We start from the raw sequence: 20,649 nt of genomic DNA, 5'->3' as shown, positions 1-20,649 counted from the left end.
CAGTGACAGCCACCAGCCTACTTAGCTTTTAAAGAGCGTTAGATAAATGCTTGGAGGACAGGGCCATTGATGGTGATGCTTTGCCTCCATGATTGAAGGCAGCAATTCTTCTGAATACCCATTGCTGGAAAGTACAGGAGGAGAAGGGGCTCTTGTGCTTGAATCCTGCTTTTGAGTTTCTCACAGGCATTTGGTTGGCTACTGTGAGAACAGGATTTTGGGCTAGATGGGCTATTGGCCTGATCCAGTAGGGCTCCTCTTAAATTCTTGCATCCTGCAGAATGTAGTGATTGGTTGGGTTTATACGGTGTGAAATAATCTTTAAAGTACCCAGAGCCCAAGTTGCATAGGGCTTTGTACTCCAATACCAGTACTTTGAACCCTGATTGCTAACTAACTGGCAGCCATTTTGATGATGATGATGTCACATGGATACTGTGCAAAATATGTAAGAATGGGCACAATAAGTCCACAGTAAGCTGTTGTGTGGAGACGCCCATTCATTCCCCTTGTTCTGAACCAATTCTGACTCTAAATTAACATCAAAGCTTGCAAAGAAGGCTTTTTTTAAAAAAAAAAGAAAAAAAAAGCTTCTAGTGGAGGGCAAGGTCTAGTCTAGGAAGGGAGCTTGTTAAATAAACATGTTGCTACCCAAAGACCTGGTGCCATGATGATGGAGAACATCAGAATTTCCTTCTCGCTTCTGAGTGAAGCCGACGAGAGACATCTGTCTATAACACGACTTTGTCTTCATTAGTTCTTCAGAATGCAAGAAAGACTTTCCTCTGGAGGTACCACTGTGTGTGCTGTTCTCCCCTCACCTCCTCTTCAAGAAGAACTTCTTAGCAGCTCAAGTAGAAATCAAATTGCTAGAAGGGACTTGTTTCCAGAATACTCAACAGAATCCTTTCTTGTGCCACCGAAATATTATTTGTCGGGTGGCACCATGTACAAGATGTTTTTACATCCTGCCAAGTAGTGGATCATGGGTCTCTCAAGAAGAACTTGCCAGGTAGACAAAATGAAGTGGGTTGTGGGTTGTGCAAGCTTTTAAGTGGCGTACACTGACAGGTATGCCAACTCTGAGGTTGCCAGGACACAGCACTGAACAAAAAATGCCCCTTCCACATTCACAGCCTCATTGGTAGGCCATGAACTGGGGAGCAGAGTAATAGTTGTGGCTTCCACTGTTTAATGCTAGGTGTGTAGTGTCTTGGCTAGAGCGTTGGACCTGGGAGAGCAAGGTTCAAATCGCCACTTGGCCATGAAACTCACTAGGAGACCTTGGGCAATTCACTCACTCTTAGCTTAACCTACTTCATAGGGTCATTGTGGAGTGGGAAAACCATGTATGCCGTCTTGGGTTCCTTGGAGAAGAAGGTGAGATATAAATGCAAGAAATAAACACATTAGAGCCATGTAAAGTGATAGCTCTCTACATGCACATAACTCTATCCAGCTAGCACTTCAGAAGGGGGTGAAGGAGGGCTAGTGAGGGCTGTGGCCCAAAGAGGTGTTTCTGAGGTCTGGATACAGACTCCAGGGACTCAGCTTTAAAATGTGTTGGAAAGTGCAATATACAAATGTGACACTAGATGGCGACAGTGAGCTATGCCAAATTCAATGTATCTTTCAAAACGGTTTTGTTTGTTTTTTTAAAAAAGCATTTTCACAGCGTTTTTTTTTTAATTTGTGTGTACATTCCACCCAGGCCTTATGCTCTCCTGTCCTACACAAACACCCACTTTGGTGATGCGGCATTCCTGGCACTAAACTCTGTAACAGCACCATTGTTGTTTTACCGATTTATGAATTGCCTTACGCGCTGAGTCTCAAGGCAATTTTGCAAGCATGCCATGAAACCATCTAAAAATAGTTTCGAAAGAAGTACAAAACCCAACTAAAGCTAGATCTAAAAGGAATAAACAAACGGGATGCTTTCATCCCGTCGGAAAGCTTGTCGAAAGAAGAAATGCCTTCAGTTGTTTCCGGAAACAAGTAAGGGCTGTTCCACAAAACACAGGCAGCCCTCTTGAAATTCCTGATCTGATATTTTAGGGACTTCAAATATGGCAGTCTTGGAATGGCCATACTGAACACCGCCATGCCAGAGTTCAGGGCAGGAGAGCAAAACTGTGGAAGGAGGGAGGTGAAGAAAAGATGGCAGCGCCTGAATTTCCTGCTCCAGAAATGTATAACTCTTCTGTCGCTCTGGCCTGAAAGCATTGGCCATGACAGCCATGTAATAAAACTCTGATGTATGACAAAATAATGAACCACCGAATACATCGCCCTCCTGTGCTGCCTCTGCAGCCTCGCCTGGCTTTTGCCTGGAGAGCACAGCTTGTAAATATATCTGGGTCTCGCCCTGCTACTAACAGGCTAGTGGAGCATTGCCACAAGGTTATTTATTTTACACTCTGGGCTCTGCTTCTGAGCCATGGAGTGTAAAAACAATCAGAAGGACAAAGTGTAAATTCTCCCTGCCGATTTATTTACTGTTGTGTTTTTATAGGCCCACATGGCTCGGGGTTTTCGCGCTATGCCCGACCATTCAAGCAGAGCCCGCGCCGTACACTTCCAGAGAAATGAATGACTTTATAAATTCTCTACAATAATAATCCCACGTACAGGAATGCATGCAGAGGAACACCCAGACAGGGCTGGAATGTTTTTAAGAATATAAGATTGTGCTTTTTTGGTCAGGGAAACACATTTCTCTCAGGGCTCTGTGGTATGGCCTAGGCTCCAGGCCTGTCTGCCTACCACCTGTAATGAACCCTTGGGGAGAGTCTCGTTCGGGCCACCCAAACCGAGAGGAGGGTCAGAAGACAGCGGCTCTGGGATGTTAACAGCCTTAATGAACCTTGGTCCATTGGAGACTCTAAACAGCCATCTTATTTTTTTGTTTTTTAAAGGGCCTTGATAGGAAAAACATCTGATTTGGCTCCGTTCTGTATCCTCGATTAACTGAAGTGGCCTCTCAAGTCTCCACCGTGGAAGAAAAAAAGCAAAACTTAGTCTCTCCTAATGAAATGCAATAAACACTTTCTACACGCACACACACACACACACACACCTTTGAAAGCGTCAAAGATTTCTTAACAAAGATCAGTTTGTCTGTATTTGCACCTCTCTCTTTCTCTTGTTCATTCACTCCTCTTTTTTTTTTTTTGGAGGCAACTGTGCAAACCTACCCAATGCTAAAAATGTACTGGTGGCCATTAGTTTTCTTACAGTATCTAGGTAGCAGTGTTTTTTGTTTTGTTTTTAAGAATAAAATGGGCAACTACTCATGCAGAAGTTGTTACAGTTAGTGCCACACTTTTAACATTTAACATTTTGAGTACCCCCAGAAAAAAGCACTGTTAGATTGCGATTAATTTCTAAAAGGTGCCAAAATTCAAATTTCAAAATTCAAAACGCACAGGGCTCGCTCAGTTGATAGAGCACTGGACTCTTAATGGTTGTGGGTTCGAGTACCCACATTGCACCAAAGATGCCTGCATTGCCGGGGGTTGGACTAGATGATCCTCGGGGTCCCTTCCAACGTGACAATTTTATGATTCTGGAATGGTCATATATATACCCTGCTTTTCGGACCACAAACTTCTATCTGAAGGGCTTTCGGAGGGACTGTCCTCTGAAAGGCATCGTTTATTTCAAGGGTAAGGAAAAATTTTCCAGCTCGAAGATCACAGTGTCTTCTACTTTCCGGGACAACGTGTCAGTGGTAGGCAGGGCCAGAGGCGAAAATGGACGGAGCAACAATGGTGTGTTTTACCTCTGCATAATAGGCACATCTGCACACTCATCTCACTATTCTCCATCTGGGCAAACAACAAGCATGGTCAGAGTCCAAGGACAAATCTCAGCCAGGCAAAAACCCACAAGGAAGGTGTGAAGCTGGGTCACTGGGATATGTGGCCTGAGGAGAGTCCCGAGGGCCAGAAAGAGAGGAATGGTGGGCCACAGTTGGCCCCCAGGCCTTGGGTTCCCAACCCAAGCTGTCCTATCTAGGGATGCCAGGCCTCCAGGTCTTACCTGAAGTCTCCAGGTTTCCCTGGTTCCCTCCAGGTGGCAGGGAGGCAGCTTAAATTTCCAGGTGGGCAAGAGTGCCTTTAATAATGACACAGAAGCTAAACGGTGGAAACCTTTCTCCATTACCTAGTTGCCCCTTCCACTGCTGATATTAATGACCAAGGTGGTGAATTGTTTCCTCCGATTTGGCAAAGACCCTTGTGGTCAGATGTAACTTCCAAACATTTCTGGTTGCTGCTTTGATAGCAACGCAAGCTGCGCCTGCTTTGAGTTTCAGTGCGCTGCGCGTAACTGTCTCAAATTTCATTAAGAAATGAAAAATAAAACATCTCAGATCTGGCACAAGACGGTGCCTTTCCTACTGCTTCTCCCCAGATGGAAGGGAAAAGGCACTCTGCACACTGTTCCAAACTAGCAGAAGGCATCTGTGCGTAGATTCAGAAGCACTAGCAGGCTCCTGTCTGCATAACTCCAGCTGAAACAGGAACAGTATGTACAGATCCTACCCACCACTCCAAAGTCCTATCTAGCAGCTGGGGCAGAGCGATACGCACCCGTCCCTCTCGCGTTAATTAAAGACCTCTTTAAGCTTTCTTTTTCTATCCAGCGCTGCCGGGTATGCAGGAAGAGATTAGAGCTACGGCAGGCATTAAAAATAAAATAAAAGCCCCCAATGATTCATTGGGTGGTTATGGACAAAAGGAATATTTTTTAAAAAATCATAGTGGGTAAAAAAAAATATCTGAATGTTTTGGGAGGGCAGGCCACCACTTTATTTACCTTACTTGACCTTGCAAGGTGGCCGAGGGCTTGAGAAGGACCATGGCTCAGTGGTGGAGCAACTGTTTTGCGTGCAGAAGGTCCCCGGTTTGATCCCCAGCATCTCTAGTTAGGGCGATAAATCTGAAATTCTGGAGAGCTCCTGCAGATGAACATAGATAGTCCTAGATGCAAAGGGGTGGGGTGAGGAATTGCATTCGCCACCTTCAGCCTCTTGGGGAAGAAATAAATCTAATTAATAAATGTTGGCATCTTGAAGCAGATTGAAGCAGATTGTAGAGGTTGCCTGCATCCTGCTGGATAATTCCGACAAAGCCCCAGAGGTCAACTCAAAATGCCTTCGTGCAGTTTGCTGGAGTATTATTATTATGATGTGCACGCTGTACGCAGCTCAGTGCAGCTACAGTTTCCATGCTCAGATGGCACCGTGGCATTCGTTTACACTGGTGCTATTTAGGGTGACACAGATAAGAACCCGGGTCTAAAAATTCAACAGTAGGTGGAAAAACCCGGTGCTCTCCGACAGCCTTAGGGGACATTTCAAAATAGCATCCGGCTGATAAAGGGCCGTTGCTACCATCACAGCCGTGGCGTCTAGGAACGGATGCCCACCTGATGCTGGCATTCATAAGGAAGATGCGATGGGAAGTCCTTCTGCGATCGCAGCAGCTGCTATAAACGATACATTCTTAACACCCCCCCATTAAAGTGCACCAGAGCAAGGAGCAGTCTGGAGCAGGCAGGAAGGGAAGAGAAGATCCTTGGCTGTGCTTTGTGGCATTCCTGGACTCCTTCCAGGTAAGAACTCTATTTTTCTTTAACGGAGAATATTCTTTTTTTTCCCACCCACCCCCTTCCCCTGCAGACCTTCGGGATGTTATAACAGCTGTTTGTAAACACTGCAAGTCCAAAATTAGCAGGGGGGTTGAGCAGGAGCATCATTTATCAACGTCTGCCCTCTGGAGCATCTTAAAAATGTTGCAGATACGTTGGCACATTGGTAAGGGATTTGGAGAGCTGGGCAGGGAAGCCAATAGCCAGCAGGCAGTCTCTTAGCAGAGATGCCCCCCAGCCCCCTTGTCACGGGACATGGGCTGCCACTCCAGAGAATGTCCATTTGGCCACACAAATCAAGACTGGTTGGCACTAATGAAACACAAGCCCTCGGAAGGTTGAGAATGAATTTTGTCTCATTAATCATGCTTTGCTTCAGGAGGCAAGAGACTTGCTTTGAGAGCAACCCATGCTTAAGAAAGCCCTCTGTACTGTGTCCTCCAGCTTGAGGAACACAGAGAACGTGTCTAGCCAAAATTCCCAGAATGTTAAAACATGAACATAGAAAAAGTGCATGGCTGTATCATCCCCAAAGCCCGTTTTGGCCCACATCCTGTTCTCACAGTGGTCAACCAAGGTGTCGACAGAAAGTAGAGAAGGTGGAGAAATTTGATTCAAACTGAAAGGCTAATCTGTTTGGAATTTGCAGTTTTCGAAACAACATGAGCTCCAAAACGCAGCCATCCTTCCAAATTTACGCTTATTTACATTTTCTGATGCAGTTCTCCAATCAAACCATGTTTTCAAAAATGCATATATTAGAGGAAAGTGGGCATCGAATGGCTATGTTAGGGGAAAACTTACAAAAATGCATTACTGTATTCGGGGAGATTGCTTGCAAAAAATTGCACATCGGTCAAAACTGCATACAAAACTGTGTTTATTAGGAGACATCACCACTAAAATGCTGGTGCTTTTTCAGGATGATTTAATTAAATAAACAACAACAACAACAACAACAACAACAACAACAACAATGTATTTATCCCCTGGATTTTCCTTTGATGGGTCTCAAGGCGGCTTACAGATAAAAACAAGAACTGCTAAAATATAGAATAGAAATAATTAAAAAACAGTTAAACATTGATTGGAATTAAAACTTTATAAAGCATACAAGCATAGAAGCATACAAACAATTACAAACAATTACAATAAAAAGCAGCATGGCACTAGCCATTTCATTAAAAGCAGTCAGTTCCCTGCTGAAACAAGAAAGTGTTCACCTGTTGGCAGAAGGAGAGAGATCCCTTCCATGCCTAATGGACAGCTAGCAAGCAGGAACTGAGTGCAGTTGACTTGAAAAACTAGAAAATGAGAGAAAGCAAAATGGACAGTTCTCTCCATCCCTAATATCGTTATGTACGATTTCCCCTTCGTGGGAAATTGCATCAACCTGGCATACTTTTATTCCATATGCAACATTGACAGGGCATGGTTAAAGGCCCCTGAGGACACATGGCAACTGGGGGAACAAAATCTTTGTTTAAAAACCAGAATGCCTTAAAAAGTTAATATAATTCAATAGACATTTGGCTGCTGGGGGTGGGTCGGATTGTTGAATGTTAATTATTTCTCCTTGTATAATTGTTGTTCCTTGTATAAAAACATGGAAGTAATAAGTAAGTGAAAATCATAAAATATTTTGAGGAGGAATATGGAAGAAAGCAAATAAGGATTGCATGTGCAAATGGCCTTGTTATTCCACTGTACAGATCTCCTTCTGAGTTTTCTTTTGCAAAGCACCATTAAAAGTGTCACACTTCTCTCTCTCTCTCTCTCTCTCTCTCTCTCTGTGTGTGTGTGTGTGTGTGTGTGTGAATTCAGCTATTTATAGCAGAAGAAACATAATTTGCTTTTGGCAAGGGGGCTTTCTGAAAACCCAAAGTGTTGCAGAAATGGGCAAAATGTCCTTGTGTGGTCTGGCATAAAGGAGAACCAAAACAAACGATCGGTTTTTTAAAAAGTGACAGTGTTTCTTCGCAACGATTTTTCCTTCGAGCACTCTGGACCTTTTGCTGCCCTGGCTATCACTCCTTCCTCTTTGCCGCTCCACACGCCTCAGTCCATCTGGAGCTTTGCTGGGTAATGCCCCTTTGACATGTCCATCAAATCTTTTCCATAACTTGATTGATTGGTGTAGAATATCTGTGGAGTCTAGGTTCCCCCCCTTCCTTTCCTCCCAACTTTTGCTGGATAAATTTCAATGAGTCTGGGAGAACTCTTATATTCTCTTTCTCTCTCTTTTTAAAAAACGCACACCTCACTGATAGCGTTGACGGTTGGCAAACAGACCCAGGATATATGTTATTTTCCATTCCCAAAGAGGAATGTTATGATATATTAAACTGAGCGAGGTGTCTAATTTGCTGTTGCGGTGCGTACACACTGCTGAAATTATTAGAGTTGCGGAGAGGATTTATGAATCCCAGAGGGAACAAGTCATAACCCCACCCCAAAACCTGAATCTGAACACTGTTCCTTTTTTGGGGGGGGGGTGTCTGGTCTGCTTCTAGCCTGCTTCCTGGTTAACACTCTCCCAAAAAAGCACATTGATTTAGTAACACACACCCCTCCCGTTTCTCCAAAGTTTGAAAGATATCCTAGGAAAAACCAATTGCCTTACAATATCTGAAGTTCTAAACATATCAGCAGCTGAAGCATATGAAGGTTCAGACTACTGTGAAGGCCTGTTGAACTTGCTGTTTTTCCCTGTGCGGGAACGTATTGTTATACCCTAGAAATTAATAAATTGTAGGATTTTGATTAATCGGGATACGGATGAAAGTACCAGCTGCAGAGCTGTGCCGGAGAAGGAATCCCAGGGCTGGCTTAGTGAAGAGCAAATCTGTTAACATGACAAAAGGAGTTGATCTGAGAGGATTCCTTTGGCTGGCGGAGCAGGGCAGGGAGAGACAGATGGTGAAGGGGGGGGGTGTTTGAAGTAACAGAAAAAGTTTTTAGCAAGGTGTTCTGGGAAGGAGGAGGAGGAAGAAATACTGGGATCCATCTTGGGCAGGCTGGCCGAAGGCTGGCTGGGAGAAATGTCTTGGACTCCAGGGCTGCAGTGCTGTGGGGGACAAGTGAGTGGAGCAACAAATGTATTTTAAAACCTTTAAACAGTAGACTAGTTTCTGTGTGCATGCACCCCTCTAGCTTCCATCTGGACAAGCAAGAGGCATTGTCAGAGTTCAAGGTCACATTCCGGCTAAGCAAAAACATTCAAGGAGATTTTGATGCAAGCAGTGGTGCAGTGATTGTAGTGTGTGTCAAACACCTATTGCTATTTCTGCAGCAGGATCCCAGCAGAGTCCTTTTCTGCAGAGACACCCAATCAGCACAAAAGGGAGTTTCTTAGCCACTGAGATGTCCTCTCACCCTTTGTGCTGATTGGAGCCAACCAGAGTGAAAGGAGGCGGGTCAGTCATGGAGGATTGGCTCCTAGGGTCACCCTGGAGAAGGCTTGGGAGGGACCGAGAGGTCTTGAGGGCCTGATTAAGCCTCCGCCCCGGAGCCAAGGGTTCCCCAGCTCTGTGCCACTGTTTCCATCTGCAGTAGCACTATGTGATTCTCTGCTGACAGGATATCCTTCCTAGTTACAATGGCACGGATCTGGCCCTCCCACTGAGGTCTCCGTCTTTCCCAGGCCTTGCCACTTCTGGTGATTCTCCTCTCAGGCCAGAGGCTGTTCCTTAAAACACTGTCTCTCTGTTCCCAGCACTACCCTTTATACCCATTAAACACAAAATAAAGCAAGTTACTGACCTCCCTTTGTGGCGGGGGGTAGAAACTTGTAATTTTATAGAGCTTGTAAACCGAGCTTGTAAAGTCTTTTAAGACCCATATCTTGTGTATATCACCCTAATGATGTCCCTAGAAAATGTGAGACCGCCGGCAGCCCAAAATAAGTTAAATAAACGTAACTCCTACCGCAGTTCCCTCGGGTCCAGTGAGTTTACGCCACAGGTGAATTCCCCCCCTTGTCCTAATTACCTTTAAACCCAGTCTTCTTCGGTCTCTTTAAAACATTGTTTTCAGTTTTTAGCTGTGTATAGTGGGCAAAGTGGAATTTGCAGTGGGATAATGTAGATACCAAGCAACTGCAAGTTATAGGAATTGGACATTGGTTGGCATAAAAACTTGATCCATCCAGTAATATCAGATAAACCCGAGTAATCATTAATATGGATAGGGGGAAGGGAAGAAATTGGATTCAGTTTGCATTTACAGGTGAACCTACCTAGTTTACACTTTCTGATACAATGAGTGACAGCCATCCGTCAAAATTTGCATTTCTCCAAATTTTGCAGTGTCGTTCACCAGCTAAGTAATGTGTGTATTTTTTTAATTTTGTATGTACTGGGGTATAATGTCCATAAAATGGTTGTGTTCGTGAAAATAATATACAGATGATGAAAAATGCATCTGCGCATGCGCAGCTGACGAAAATCGCGCGCGATCCAGTCCACGGAGGGATCTCTGCAGGACCGATATGGCCCAGGCAAGATAAACCTTGCTGACCCCTGTTCTAAAGGATCAGCATATTCGGGGTGGGGAAGGAATTTGCCTTCAAACAAATTGGACCCATTTAAGGTTTTACCTTCCTCATAGCAGTTGTTTCAGCAGATAAGGCATTGGTTGGAATCCCTAGCCTAATTAACAGGTGTGGGGGTGATTTGTTTCATCACCCGGACCTCATGCAGGTGTGATATCACAGGGTACCCTGGAAAAGGGCTCTGGATGGAGGTTTCTGTCCTGAAGGCAGGTGGAGGGCAGACAGGCCGTAGAACATCCAGTAGCAGCCTGGGGAGGGCCAGTTTAGTTGACCTGTGTCTTGAGATGGTCCTTAACCCAGGCACGACCCTGATTAAATTCCCGCCTTCAGCCCGAAGGCTAATTCAGGAAACACGCCCAGTGCCCGAGCCAAAGCCTACCTACAGCTGTAATCAATAAAGCTGCGGCCAATTTTTAATCCCTTAAAGTTGCTGTGTCAATCTGTTATCCGGTGAATACATCAATCTTTCTCCATAGGGGAAGGTACACTGGGCCTGGGCTGCAATTCTTGTGATAAAAACATTGGGCACTGGGTAGGACATTGAGCTCCTTTCCCCTCTTTTTTTTTAAAAAAATAATCTTTATTACTTTTCAAACTTACAACAGACAAAAAAAAAAGAACAAAAGAAGAAACAATACAATGAACAATACAAAACACAACCTTAACACTAAATTAAACAAATCAACAACAACAACAATTAAAAAAAAACATATAGCATTTCATTTCATTAGTCTATCTTTCATTCCCTTATTTCATCGACTTCCTCTCACCTCCCTTTTTGTATTCCACTTCTGTTACTTGTTTCAGCAAATCCTTTCCATCTTTCTCTATTTTTATCATTATGAATGTCTTAACATATTTTTAACCTTATTTTCCATTAATACTAAAATACTTATTTATACTTAACTCCTTATAGCATTTCATTCCAACAATTTTCAAACACTCATTAATTTTACAATATTTCTATGTACAAACTTTAGACTTTCCCAATCTTCTACCACCATCTCTTCTCCCTGGTCTGGGGTTCTGCCAATCATTTCTGTCCATTCCACATAGTTCATCAACCTGGAGATCTTCTGTCCAAGGCTCTTAAATCTTTTCCAAGTCCCTTCTGCAATTCTTCTTCATATTCTTTGTCAGAGCTGCCCTTAGGTCCCAGCTCACAGAGGACCAACGCCAGGCTGTTGTTATGCACAAAAGTCTTTATTGAAGTTCAGTTTCCATTTCAAAGCCGCAGCGCGCAGTTCTACGTCTTAAACCCTAGATCGACGAAGTTCCGTCTGAATCTCCTCCCCCTTGACACCAGTTTAAGACTGCTCCACCTCTTCCTCTGCTCCACCTCTTCCTCTGCTCTCTCCTCCTCTGGGTCCTCCTGTCCGCTGGGGCATTCCCCTTTCTGGACTCTTCTGACGCTGAGTCCCCTGACTCCTCCCCCTGCCTCCGACGGGCTTTAGGACCTGGTTCCCAATCCTCGTTCCCTGCTGTCCCGCGCGCCTGTACATTTGAACTTGGCTCTCGCGCCAACCCAGTGACCTTCCTCCTGACCGTTACACTGCTTCTGTCACTGCTTCCCTCTTCCGGGATGCTAGCTGGACCTGACCTCCCCTCCGTTGCCTGACTCTCCGATGGAGGCTGGGTCAGCCCTGACTCATCTTCTTTCCCTGCTGGGGGAGACGCGGGCCCTGATACCTGGGACTCTTCCCCCCCACTATGCTCTGGTGGGGAAGCTGGTTCTGATCTCCAACTGCTGCTCTGGGAGTCCCCGCTGGCCCCTTGCTTCTGGAGTGTCCCCCTTGGGACCCCCCTTGCCCTGGCCACCGGCGCCCCCTTCTGTGAATCTTCCGATTCGCTGGAGAGGCTCATGGAATCTCTCGGGCCACTGTCATCTCCTACGCTGCCCTCCGATTCTTCCCCTTCACTCTCCATTTCCTCTCTTCCCTGTGCTTCTGCTCCTGAGCCCCTGACATCCTTTAATGCTGAAAATGCTGAAAAGCAAGTCTCGGGGAGGCCCCAACCCAGCCATGCCCCCATTCCCTCTTGACAGGCCAGCCAACTCCCCACAGCTAGAACCAAGGTCCTTTCCCATCCTACAGACCCTCCAAGTGTCCCTATTTTCCAGGGACGTCCCTGATTTAGAGAAGCCGTCCCGGTTTCTGATTTGATCCCGGAATGTCTCGCTTTTCCTTAGGACGTCCCTATTTTCATTATAGAAATGTTGGAGGGTATGGAGTTATCCAATTTCTGAGCTGTCTGAAGGCAGTCCTGTATAGGGAAGTTTTTTAAAAAATGTTTAATGTTTTATTATGTTTCTATTTATACTGGAGGGGACGCGGGTGGCCCTGTGGGTTAAACCACAGAGCCTAGGACTTGCCAATCAGAAGGTTGGTGGTTCGAATCCCCGTGACTGGGTGAGCTCCCGTTGCTTGGTCCCTGCTCCTGCAAACCTAGCAGTTCGAAAGCATGTCAAAGTGAAAGTAGATAAATAGGGACCGCTCCGGAGGGAAGGTAAACAGCGTTTGCGTGCACTGCTCTGGTTCGCCAGAAGCGGCCAGAAGCTGTACGCTGGCTCCCTCGGCCAATAAAGCGAGATGAGCGCCGCAACCCCAGAGTCGGTCATGACTGGACCTAATGGTCAGGGGTCCCTTTACCTTTATATATACTGGAAGCTGCCCACAGTGCTGGGGCAACCTAATAAGATGTGTGGTGTATACATAGTAAAATTATCACGATGGAATAGGACGCCCTGATTTTCATTGGGGAAATGTTCTGATGGCAACTGCGCTCAAATTCACCTGGGTTCTTCTCATAGCGATTTCAGCCTGGCTGCTGCTGAATTTCCTGCACTCCTATCTACCCCTTCTTTCGGGGGCTGGGGGGGGGGCTTGCCAATAAGGAAGATGTCGACGGCAGTGGCAACAGCCTCTCCATGGACTTCTAAGAGAGGAGGGCTGTCAGTGTCATGCAGGTGCTGCTATCCAGCCAGCTGTGCACACAAGGATTCCAGCCAGGGAGTATTAAATGGAGACAGCTGCAGCCGGGCCCCAAAGAACCACCAAGCACGAACAGCTTAGGATGGATTTTCCTTGCATTATGGAACTTATTTTATTCAGCAGGCTCGGGGGCGGGGATAAAGAGAGAAAGGGAGAGCTAGCTGTGCCTCTGAAAGGCCTTGAGATTCCATATCCTATTTCTTGGATGAAAATAGGGATGTCCTATTCCATTATTATTATTATTAATAATAATAATAATAATAATACCCCAGACCAATCTGGGCTGCTTCTAACATATATAAAAACATAATGAAACTATACAGGGCTAACTGTCTTCTAAAGGTTGTACAGTGGTACCTCGGGTTACAGACGCTTCTTGTTACAGATTCCGCTAACCCAGAAATAGTACCTTGGGTTAAGAACTATGCTTCTGGATGAGAACAGAAATCGTGCTCTGGCGGTGCGGCGGCAGCAGGAAGCCCCATTAGCTAAAGTGGTGCTTCAGGTTAAGAACAGTTTCAGGTTAGGAACAGACCTCCAGAACGAATTAAGTTCTTAAACCAAGGTACCACTATATAGCTACTTATCTCCTTGTCTTGGGGGTTGCATTACTCCATATCCTCCAACATTTATAGGTACATCCTAAGGAAAAGCGGGACATTCTGGGATGAAATCAGAGACTGGGGCTGGCTTCTGTAAATCCAGGACTGGAAAACAGGGACATTTGGAGGGTTTGAGATCTTCATCCACTGCACAGGGCTGAAGTCCGAGCGCAGCATTCATTCGAAGCAGGGCTTGACACGAACTAGTTCAGTTTAAGGAAATTCACCAAACCAATTCGAAAATCTCTGCACTAAACCTGAAAGCCATTCCCATCATTGCCAGGGGGAGTGAACATAAATTAAGTTCACTTTGGGGTAGAACTGTGAGTGATTTCTAGTTTATCTTTAAGTTTGTTTCATACATGCGAGTTTTTTTTTTAAAAAAACAAAACTTTAGACTTTTTAGCTTCATGATTTTTAGTGGCTGGGCACTAAACCATTCACATTCCCCTGTCTGTGTGAGTCTCTCTGTGTTACGATGTTTTATTATGCCAGAAAAGTTTCCTTTCTGATGCAAAGAGCAGGTTGCAGCGACCAATCCTGGAGCAGGACTGGAGTGGGGGCACAGGGTTGTAGCCCCCACATCCCTTACCAGGGTCCCAGTTCAGATAAAGACCCCAGACCTGCTACTTATTTTTGCTATCTAACCACTCACACAATTCCTGAAATCATGTCTACTTTATGTACATAAATAATGTGACTGTGGCCACAGAACTTTCCTCAGTTCTGGTGTAATCTGCCATTGCTATAGAAGGAAAATCTGTACCCTCTGGTAACAGCAACATGGGACCGAAGGTGCAGACAATTAGCTCCAGATTTGCTCTTAAAAATGTTGGTTAAAACACCAATTTTACCACTAGAAACTGTAAGTACAGAAAGGCCCTGTACGCCCCGTAGCTTGTGTGTTGAGAGCAAAAGCTACCAGGTTTTTCTGGGGCTTGGAAAAACAGCTCCACATTTTCCCAACATGTAGGTCTTGGATTATCCTTAAAATGTTCCTGTGTCTTGGATAGCAGGAAAGGCCTTAACCTAACAGCATTAACCTATGCTCCTTTTATCTTCCATTAGACTGTCTCACCGTGAAATCACATTGATGTGTATCAGATTCCCAACCTGCGGCCAATTTCACGACTCAAACGTGGGCGAAACTGAGCTCTCCGGGGGCCTAAACCGTTGTCATCTATCAGAAACGCTGGGATTTCTCCTTTCGAGGGAGGCAGACAGAGAGAAGGAAAGACCTCCTGATTTGTAGAGAACTGGCTACTAGATATCTGGATATAATGCAAGTTTGGGAGAGGTTTAACAGCTGGGATTAGGACTGCTTCTGTTGTAACCTTCTGGGCTCTCACACACATTTGAAAGTGATCGCGCCAGAGCCTTCATGCGTGAAAAGTCCAGGCCGGCCCACCCATTAGCCACGCGGAGACCTTGGCCTCAGGCGGCAGAACAGGAGGGGTGGCTCATCTGCATACCACCCCAGGCTGGCTGCCCACCAGCCACTGCTTCACCTGCAGCCACAGGCTTTATACTGAGTCAAGCCACTGGTCCATCTATCTCAGTGTTGTCTGCACTGATGGGCAATAGCTGTCTGTGGTTTCAGGCAGGGGACATTCCTGGTTCTACCTGAAGATGCTGAGGATTAAACCTGAGACCTTCTGCATGCAGAGCAAGTGCTCTTCCCCTGAACAATGACCCTTTGCTAATAAGGACATTTGTTGTTGTTTAGTTGTGTCCGACTCTTCGTGACCCCCTGAACCAGAGTACACCAGGCACTTCTGTCTTCCACTGCCTCCTGCAGTTTGGTCAAAATCAAGTTGGTAGCTTTGAGAACACTGTCCAACCATCTCATCCTGTGTCATTGTCATCCCCTTCTCCTTGTGCCCTCCATCTTTCCCAACATCAGGGTCTTTTCCAGGGAGTCTTCTCTTCTCATGAGGTGGCCAAAGTATTGGAGCCTCAGCTTCAGGATCTATCCTTCCAGTGAGCACTCAGGGCTGATTTCCTTCAGAATGGATAGGTTTGATCTTCTTGCAGTCCATGGGACTCTCAAGAGTCTCCTCCAGCACCATAATTCAAAAAATAAGGACATAGGAAGCTGCTTTATATTGAGTCAGACCATTGGTCCATCTAGCTCAGAAACATTTAAAAGATGTACCAACATGAGAATGGGCCTTTTCTGTGGTGGCTCCCTGTATGTGGAATGCATTTGACTGGCACCATCATTACATGTCTTTAGGTGCCAGGCAAAAACACCCCTCTTTTCCCAGGCGTTTAGCCATTAAATAATCTATGGCCAGTTAAAGGTGGGGGCCAGGGGAACTGTTATTATGATTATTTTATTATTATGCTGTCTGTTAGTATGCTTTTCATTATGTTTTTATTATTGATGCTCCGTAAAACGTGTTCTTAATGTTGTACACTGTCCTGGGATCTTTTGACAAAGGGTATTCTATAAATCACAACAACAGCAACAACAACAACAACCCACCTGGAGATGCCGGGGATTGAACCTGGGACCTTGTGCATGCAATCCATGTGCTCTACCTCTGAGCTACAGCCCTCCTCACGGTTGTTGTTGCTTGCTTGGAATGGGCTGTCAGTGACAGCAAGGAGGAGGCTGAGCAGGGCAAGAGGATACAGCTGTTGGCCCTTAAATTGGTATGGGACTTGGCAGGTGCCCAGTGATACCAACTACAGTGGACGCTCAGGTTGCGAACGTGATCCGTGTGGGATGCACGTTCGCAACCCGCAGCGTTCGCAACCCACAGTGGCGTGTCTGCGCACAGACGGGTTGCAATTTGGCACCTCTGCGCATGCGCAAAGCGCAGTTTAGCACTTCTGCATATGAGCAACAATCGAAACCCGGAAGTAACCCATTCCAATACTTCTGGGTTTCGGCATGTCCATAACCCAAAAAACACACATCCTGAAGCATCTGTAACCCAAGGTATGACTGTACTGGCGCCAGCCCTGGAGAGTGCACCATCTACCCCAGAAAGACTTTTCCTGTGAGCCAGTGTGGTGTAGTGGTTAAGAGTTGTAGTCTCGTAATCTGGTGAACCGGGTTCGCATCTCCGCTCCTCCACATGCAGCTGCTGGGTGACCTTGGGCCAGTCACACTTCTTTGAAGTCTCTAAGCCCCACACACCTCACAGAATGTTTGTTGTGGGGGAGGAAGGGAAAGGAGAATGTTAGCCGCTTTGAGATTCCTTAGGATAGTGATAAAGCGGGATATCAAATCCATACTACTACTACTATTCTTCTTCTTCTTCTTCTTCTTCTTCTTCTTCTTCTTCTTCTTCTTCTCCTCCTCCTCCTCCTCCTCCTCCTCCTCCTCCTCCTCCTCCTCCTTCTCCTTCTTCTTCTTCTTCTTCTTCTTCAGTAATAAATTTATACCCCGCCAATCTGGCTGGGTTTCCCCAGCCACTCTAGGCGGCTCCCAACAGAATATTAAAAACACGACAAAACATTAAACATTTAAAATTTCCCTAAACAGGGCTGCCTTCAGATTTCTAAAAGTCAGATAGTTGTTTATTTCCTTGACATCTTATGGGGGGGGGGCGTTCCACAGGGCTGGTGCCATTACCAAGAAGGCCCTCTGTCTGGTTCCCTGTAACCTCACTTCTCGCCGTGAGGGAACCGCTAGAAGGCCCTTGGCGCTGGATCTCAATCTCCGGGTTGAATGATGGGAGTGGAGATGCTCCTTCAGGTATACTGGGCCGAGGCCGTTAAGGTCTTTAAAGGGCAGCACCAACACTTTGAATTGTGCTTTGAAACATAATGGGAGCCAATGTAGGTCTTTCAGGACCAGTGTTATATGGTCTTGGTGGCCACTCCCAGTCACCCGTCTATCTGCCACATTTGGCATTAGTTGTAGTTTCTGGGTCACCTTCAAAGATAGCCTCACGTAGAGCGCATTGCAGTAGTGCAAGCAGAAGATAGCCAAGGCATGCACCACTCAGGCGAGACAGTCTACAGGCACGTAGGGTCTCAGCCTGCATACCAGATGCAGCTGGTAGACAGCTGCTCTGGATACAGAATTGAGTCCAAAATGACTATCAGGCTGTGCACCTGGTCCTTCAGGGGCACAGTTACCCCAATTCAGGACCAGGGAGTCCTCCACACCTGTCCACCCTCTGTCCCCCAAGAACAGTACTTCTGTCTTGTCAGGATTCAACCTCAATCTGTTAGCCGCCATCCATCCTCCAACTGCTTCCAGGCACTCACACAGGACCTTCACCGCCTTCACTGATTCCGATTTAAAACAGAGGTACAATGGTACCTCGGTTTAAGAACTGTCTGGTTTAAGAACGATTCAGTTTACAAACTCCGCAAAACCGGAAGTAGTGTGAGAACTTTACCTCGGTCTAAGAACGGAATCCGAACGGTGGAAGGGCACCGGCAGCGGGAGGCCTCATTAGGGAAAGCGCGCCTCGGTTTAAGAACAGTTTCAGTTTAAGAACGGACTTCTGGAATGGATTAAGTTTGTAAACCTCACGGCCTAGGACCCTCGTACCTACAGGACCGCCTCTCCCGGTATGCCTCGCGGAGAACCTTAAGGTCCATAAATAGCAACACCCTAGAGGTCCCGGGCCCTAAGGAAGTCAAATTAGTCACAACCAGAGCCAGGGCCTTTTCAACACTGGCCCCGGCCTGGTGGAACGCTCTGCCTCATGAGACCAGGGCCCTGCGGGATCTAATTTCTTTCCGCAGGGCCTGTAAGACAGAGTTGTTCCGCCTGGCCTTTGGCTTGGAATCAACTTGATCCCCTTCCCCACTATTCTTTCTCCTTTCTCCTTCTATTTGTGGACTTCCTTGCCTTTTTTTCTGGCCCACATAGGACCAGTCTGGATAGTTGGCCTTGGTGAAGATTTGACGTTTTCATCCCCCCCAAGTTTTTGATTTGAGTTTCTACTGAAATGAGGCGGCATTTTAATGTTGTATTTTAATCTTGTTTTTGAGTTGTATTTTAATCAATTGTTTTATACCTGGTGTTAGCTGCCCTGAGCCCGGTCTTGGCTGGGGAGGGCGGGGTATAAATAAAAATTATTATTATTATTATTATTATTATTATTATTATTATTATTAACCGAGGTACCACTGTAGAGTCTTTCGGTCCACCTTGCATATGCGCTGAAGCTCCTTTTTTTACTGTTTTAGCCCAGGTGCTAAAGTGACTGTCCAAGGAGCTTGCAATAAGCAACATAAGCCCTCCAACCTTCAGATCTGGCTAGCCTAGCTCCTGCCTGAATGGCTCAGTCATGAGCATCCAGATCACTGGCTTCATGGGAAACAAATATGCGCCTTGTTTATTTTTTCAGGCGGCGCCCTCGCCTCCTCAACAGCTCTCCGAGCATGCATAGTTCGCTCTTGTCATGTATGCCTCCTTCCTGCATATAAGCCAGGTGTCAGTCAAAGCAGTTGGTGCTGCTGGTGGCGGGGAAATCCGTGCTGGGAAGCCGGATGCCTCCAAAGGTTTTCAGGATCACTTCTCTGTATTATGCGGCCTCCCGGGTTATGGGAAATGGACTCAGCTCTCCAGGAAATGACAGTGGGACCTCTTCCTGTTATCTTGCTCTATGACCGCTCAGCAGGAAATGACATCAGATGCTGGGCATATCGTTATTTTTTTTAGCAGCGAAGCACCTTCTTTTGTTTTGTGGGGAGCAGGTGACCAGTTGAACAATGACCTGAACTCCTTCCATCCTGCGGAACGGGCCCTTTATTGGGTCCTCAGAGAGTCATTAGATCATGGATAGGCAAACTAAGGCCCAGGGGCTGGATCCGGCCCCATCGCCTTCTAAATCCGGCTCTCCCCCTCCTCATTTACTCGCCACAACAACCCTGTGAGGTAGACAGGACAACTCTGTGAGGCTGAAGGGATATGGATATGGGCGAGGCAGGGTGTCAGATACAGATCTGAACGCTGCCTCTTTTGTCCCGGGTTCGAGTTCTGCTTCCTTCCCACCGTAGATTTAAATAACAACAATAAAAAGCACTAGCTAGTCTGATATGGTTCTTAAGAGAACCTTTAGACTGAGTCGTCAAAACAACTCCAGTCCCAGAAAAGCAAAATGGAGCTGTTACATGTTCTGATTTATGACACGGCTGTGGTGCAAAGTATGCGTCTAGCTCGGGTTAACAGATGTTTTGTTAATTCCCAATTTCTCCCATAATCTGTATATTTTTGTCCCACACTTGGGCACGGTCTGAAATGTATGATGGAGTGCTCCCTCATTAATCATGTGTGAGTGGAAGTATGAGCCAGTTTTATTCGTTTCTGCACCGCCAGGCCACATAAATTAACTGGAACGTGTGTTTAATATATCTTGAACGACTCCACTCACCTCTCAGTGCAGCACAGTAGCTCTCAAAGAAATTATTTTTCAGGGATGGAATTTTAGTTCTTCATACATTTTCTTTCTTTCTTTCTTTCTTTCTTTCTTTCTTTCTTTCTTTCTTTCTTTTTGAAAATGCTAGTGGCACCACAGCAGGAATGGTTCAGTCCCCAAGTGATCCAAAAGTCCCTGGTGTTTTGGATGACAAATGCCCTGTGTTCAAATTGGGGTTGCAGACTTTAATCCATTTATTGGTGGGCTAACCAACAGGTCCATTTTATACATGTCTATTCAAAACTAAGCCCTATCAAGTTCAATGGAACTTATTTCCAGATAAGAAGGTCCAGGAATGGCAGCGGGTTTAGATTAATCAGTGAAGATAAAGTTTAATGAAAACTGTAGTCTTGGACTGGTTGAACACAGAGAAATGATAGGAGGAACCAGCTGGGGGACCCCCAAGGGAAGAATGCTCAGAACCAGGAGATTGGTGGTGGGACAATGATGAGTGGTTA

At 45.9% G+C, this 20,649-nt stretch overlaps 1 long non-coding RNA gene across 2 annotated transcripts; it reads left to right on the top strand.

Annotated features, from left to right (window-relative positions):
- The first annotated feature begins 1,719 nt into the window (after positions 1–1,719).
- LOC309330618 lies at positions 1,720–3,062 on the top strand. 2 transcript variants are annotated; one of them, XR_014151517.1, is made up of 2 exons: positions 1,720–1,998; positions 2,919–3,062. It is a non-coding gene; the product is annotated as an uncharacterized lncRNA (long non-coding RNA). The 2 variants fall into 2 exon arrangements; XR_014151518.1 differs by having other exon boundaries at positions 1,720–2,192.
- The last annotated feature ends 17,587 nt before the right edge of the window (positions 3,063–20,649 follow it).

Source organism: Podarcis erhardii (genome assembly GCF_964252035.2).
Source record: "Podarcis erhardii genome assembly, chromosome: 15".
Lineage (NCBI taxonomy): Eukaryota > Metazoa > Chordata > Lepidosauria > Squamata > Lacertidae > Podarcis > Podarcis erhardii.
Note: the sequence above shows the minus strand (reverse complement) of the source record. Positions and strands in the feature narration are given on the sequence as shown.